The sequence below is a fragment of the Dermacentor albipictus genome, chromosome 2, assembly GCF_038994185.2.
Source record: "Dermacentor albipictus isolate Rhodes 1998 colony chromosome 2, USDA_Dalb.pri_finalv2, whole genome shotgun sequence".
In the NCBI taxonomy this organism is placed as follows: Eukaryota; Metazoa; Arthropoda; class Arachnida; order Ixodida; family Ixodidae; genus Dermacentor; species Dermacentor albipictus.
In genome coordinates this window covers 202,770,512-202,775,572 of record NC_091822.1, presented here as the reverse complement: position 1 = coordinate 202,775,572, position 5,061 = coordinate 202,770,512, and positions in this window count along the sequence as shown.

Genomic DNA, 5,061 nt, shown 5'->3' with positions numbered 1-5,061 from the left:
TGTGGCTTCTGTTGGATAAAAATGCACACATACTGTGTTTACTCTAATAGTAACCAGATGTAACCTGAAACTTGAACCAGAAATGGCTCGTGTGACCACTTGGGATTGGCTGGCACACTTCAACTATTGGCTACTTGAACGTAGTGTCTGTCAAAGATGGCATGGACCGATTGCAAAGTATACTTCTGAAACACTCTAGATGCGTCACTAGATTTAGACTCGTGAGCTCTGCGTTTGTAATTTTTTTTTTTTTATTGGCTTACATGAGTGTAAACATGGGACTTTTCATTGGGAGGCAAGAAAGAGTTGTATCATGGCCTCCTTTCTTTTGGCCATCCCATTTGCACAAAGCATACTTTCTGAGGTGGTGTGGCCAGCTCTGGACTGGCGTTCACAACCAAGGGCTAAGAAAATTAAATTATGGGGCTTTATTTGTGAAAACTACAATCTCATTATGGGGGACACCGTAATGGGGGACTCTAGAAATTTAGACCACCTGGGTTTCTTTAACACGAACCTAAATCTAAGTACACAGGTGTTCTCACATTTCGCCCCCTCGAAATGTGGCCGCCGTGGCCAGGATTCGATCCCGCGACGTCGTGCTTAGCAGCCCAACACCATAGCCACTAAGCAACGGCGGGTCTGTGGCCGAGGGCAATTCCTGCATCCGGGAGGCTTTCGGGCACTTGGATACTGTTGCTGCGGCTTGGATTAGGCAAGAGAAGAATGCTTTTCTGCTGGTATATGATCTTTTACTGATTAGAAAATGGCAGGGCAAAGTGCATGCTCCTGCCCATTTATTCTCAAATGCATAAAAAATTTTTTTCTGCAGACATACTCCTGCTATATTTACGTCGGTGTGTAGAATGGGAATATCCATAGGCAGAAAGTTTTCATTTTTCTGGGGGTAAGGGGCTGTACCAGCTTTTCGAACCCCTCCCATATACATGGTGTTTCAGTTAACTTGGACCAAGTATTCAATTTCTGAAGTGAAGGCGCTAAAATGACGGAGGACAAAGAAGAAACACACACACACAGGGCGCCTTTTTTTTTTTTTACAGGGATTACAGGGATCTCTATTTAAGAGGTGAATGGCGAAAGCCTACTCTTCCTCCTTTTATCATTCACCTCTTTCTTCATGCCTCTTCTCTTTTTCTTTTTTTTAGTCATTACTGCTCACTACTAAGCATTTTTAGTCGTTTGTAATCAATTGTGGTCATTACAAGCCGTCGTTAGACATGTTGGTCATATCATAATCATTTCAGTCATTACTAAGCATTTTTAGTCATTTCTATTGAATTGTAGTCATTACAAGTTTTCATTAGACATATTAGTGATTTTGTGGTCATTACTAGTCATTACAAGTAATTTCAGCCATTATTAGTCATTGCTAATTGGTTGTAGTCATCACAAGTTGTCATTAGACATATTGGTCATTTCCTGGTCATTAGTAGTCATTATTAACCTCTATCAATCTCTATTATAACGTTATTCACTAACTGTCACCATGAATGATTTTTCATTCTTTATTCTGTCTTCATATGGCGTGATGACACTTTGGTAGACACTATGGCGTTCAGGTCTGCTGACACAAACTTCACCATGAGCCTAGAAAGGCTTTCACCTTAAAAACAAGCATAGGTGCTACATGTGTAACGTGGTATTTTCTAAATTTTGCACACATTAAGGAAAGGCTGGGAAAAAATTAAACAGGGCAGTTATCTTAGCATAGAAGAAGTAATCTGATGTTTCTGAACAAGCGCTACAACTTTTGTATTCAAGATGTCTCGCTAGAGTAGTATTTGGAAAGTCAATTAAGCAATCTTTTTTCATTACTCACCTTGATGGATTGAAAAAAATAACATGACGTGCTTCACATGGCACAGGACAATACTGCGGCGATTCAACACACTTAGCGCCTATGTTTCTTTTTTTTAATACTCGGCCCAAGTTAGTTGAAACACCCTATATATATATATAAATCTAACCGAGGGGCCCGATTTTTACTAGTTTTTTCATCCGCTTTCATTTCCATTAGTTATCATTTCTTTATTTCATTTATTAAGCACAAGTAATTTCCCCTGTGTTGCCCTTGGTGTCAGTGTTTGTTGGCTTCGTATGATATGACTGTGCGTGTGTTTGAGTGAGTAAGTGAGTGAGTGAGCAAAGATTGGAAAGGCAGGGAGATCAACCAGACGAGCGTCAGGTTTGCTATCCTACACTGGGGGTGAGGGAAAGGGGGAATAGGTGGTATCCAGCTTTCACATATATTCCTTGATAGTGGCTGCGCTGACTTGTACGGCTCGTAGACAATCAATTGTATAGACTTGTAGACAACCGCAAAAATATATATGTGACATGCTGTCGGGACGGCGCAGCATTCAGCAGTCGGTGGCCGGGACATTCGTGAGTATTTGGCTCATCGTCAGTGTGTGCGCGTGTGAAGAATTGTTCACCGAAGTGACGACCTTATATGAGTGTTTACAAAACCTTGTTGTCGGAGACAGTTCAATTTCACAGCCCAAGTCCCCTAGCTGCAGCAAGAGACTGACGTCTCTCAGATAAGCCATACAACAAGTGGATTCCGTTAAACACGTTAGGAAGATATGTGTGTTAAGTCGCCGTGCCGTAGCTGTGAATTACTACGCGCGGCTGATGCTTACGTGGCTTGCGTGCCATATCTAATGGTTGGTAATTGGTGTTTGCAATGATAAAGGGTAAGCAGGGATCGCTGCTAACTTCATGCAGGCTGTCTTCCTTCCTGGGCCGTTTTTCCGTGCCCCTAGCATTGCAGATCATGTAGTCTAAGAGTAGTAGAGATATCGCTGACAGAGATTGTCCTGTAGTAGACATAAGCGGCGTTTACATGAATACGACAGAAGCGTATCGTATCAACTTTCAAGCGTATCGCATCTCATGTAAACGAGGTAATTCGCTAGGAAGGCGTATCGCATCCAATACGCCAAACAAGGGTAGTTTGAGATGGAGAATACGCATTTCAGCGGCGCATGTAAACAGAAGCGTATCGCATCAGGAATTATGGGAAAGCATTCGCTGCGGGATTACAACCGGCCAACCAACCAGCGGCGCGGCCGTATGGCAGCGGAAGCCTGCTTACCGGAAGTAGGGGGCTCATTTTCAAATGTTACACCAGACGGCGCTAGCTTGCCAGCCAGTGAGATGCGCATACATATAAACGGAGGTGTATCAGCGGAATTCGATACGGCAAGATAACACGATACGCTTCTACCGTATTCATGTAAACGCGGCTATAGTAGACATAAAAATAGGCAGATGATGATGATGAATCTAATTTTTTGAGTTGCGGTGAATCTCTCAGCTGTAGGGACCGTTCGCCCCCACTGCTGACATTCTTCATTATGCCAGCGTTGCGACAGTGAGCGCTTGTGGTCTTCCAGTAAGATATTTACAGGTTTACATAGTCCGTGCATTACACTATGCTTGTTATTTGACTTAGTAAGTGGTTGCTAAAATTTATGTGGTCGATATAACTAACATATAGACTCATGTAAGGGCCGCACTTTTTTGTTGTGATTTTGGCAAACCTTACATGGGAGCAGGTCACTTAATCTAATTTTGCCAACGAGTATGAAATCCGCCATAAACTTCCGCCATCGCCACCTCTTAGTGACACGCGAAAATTCTCTGTTGAGCACAAACATGATTGCTTCTTGGTTGGATGTTAAAAAAAATATTGGCTGTTAAGCTGGGGCTGTGGCTCTTACACGGGTGCATCCATTACACGCATTTATACTGTACGAATCTTCCTTTATGTAATTGTCTTATACTTCACAATCACTAATACTACTTCACCTTTCTGAAAAACTGCAGCCTTTTTCCTTTTTTACTGCGAATCCGAGTATAAGCGCTGCTGCGCATGACTACTGTTGATTATGATTTCAAGTGAATTCAGCTTGGCCTCATTTCGGTTACTGAATGAGTTAGACATATTTATGACCTCTGCATGCAAGTGGTGATGTTTAATTCAATCCCTAATAAATGTTGTAAATTATTAGACGAGTTATTTTTACGAGTCGTTAGCGTTGCCTGGTGTAAAGAGAAACAATACTCGGACACATATCATTAACATGCACTGCACATGTCGTACATAAAAAGACTTGGCCAAAGGGGTCTCTGAAGTCTGTAGGTTTTTTTTTCTGGTCAAAAAGCACACAACACAAGTTGAAGCGACATGAACGTACAACATACTCATCCTCTAGGCATAGGTTGTCCATGCCATTAGAAATAATATTTAATTGGCTACGTCCTTCTCTTTAAAAAATATAATAAACTTTGTACTACGTATATATTTATATTGTGTCTGTGCATGGTGCTCACAGTGGAAATTTAAGATAATGGTGAAGTGAAACAATACGGATGAGGTAGCCGCCGCTGGTGCTTCTAATGCGCTTGTCCTCCAATTGTCATGATTTGCAGAAATAAAGCGAAAGTATGAATTAAAAGCCACGCATGTCCATGCCAGCAATGATGCAGCAAGCTTTTAGCTACAATAAAAAAAAATCTTAAATGATGTGGTTAACAGAGCCCTGGTAAGGACATTTTTTGGGGGTATAGGCACCGGCATTGCCGGGGAGAGCTCTGCCCTTCCCCTGGAAAACTTCAGAGGGGGCTCTTGCCTCGGAACCCCCCATAGTCGGTGCCTATGGGAATGTCTATGCAAAAGACCGTCATGTACTGTAAACGCACAATACTTCGAAATTTGCGGGCTATGTAGATATGATTACCATTTAGTGAGCCAGTTTCAAAGCTGGCTTACCAAAGCAGCCAGCTTTTAAGCAGTTTTGGCGGCTTGTGTCGGCGCTTGCTTTTTTGTCTGTGCATTTCGCTGTCATGATAAGGTGCGAAGCAAGACATAGTATGACTTGCCCACAGAAATCTGCTGCAATCGCCCATGTACTTAGATTGAGGGGCATGTTAGAAAACCTCAGGTGGCCTAAGCTATTCTGAGTGCCCCACTACGGCATGCCTCATAATCATATTGTTCTTGGCCCGTACACGCAAAATTTTCTATTGCAATAG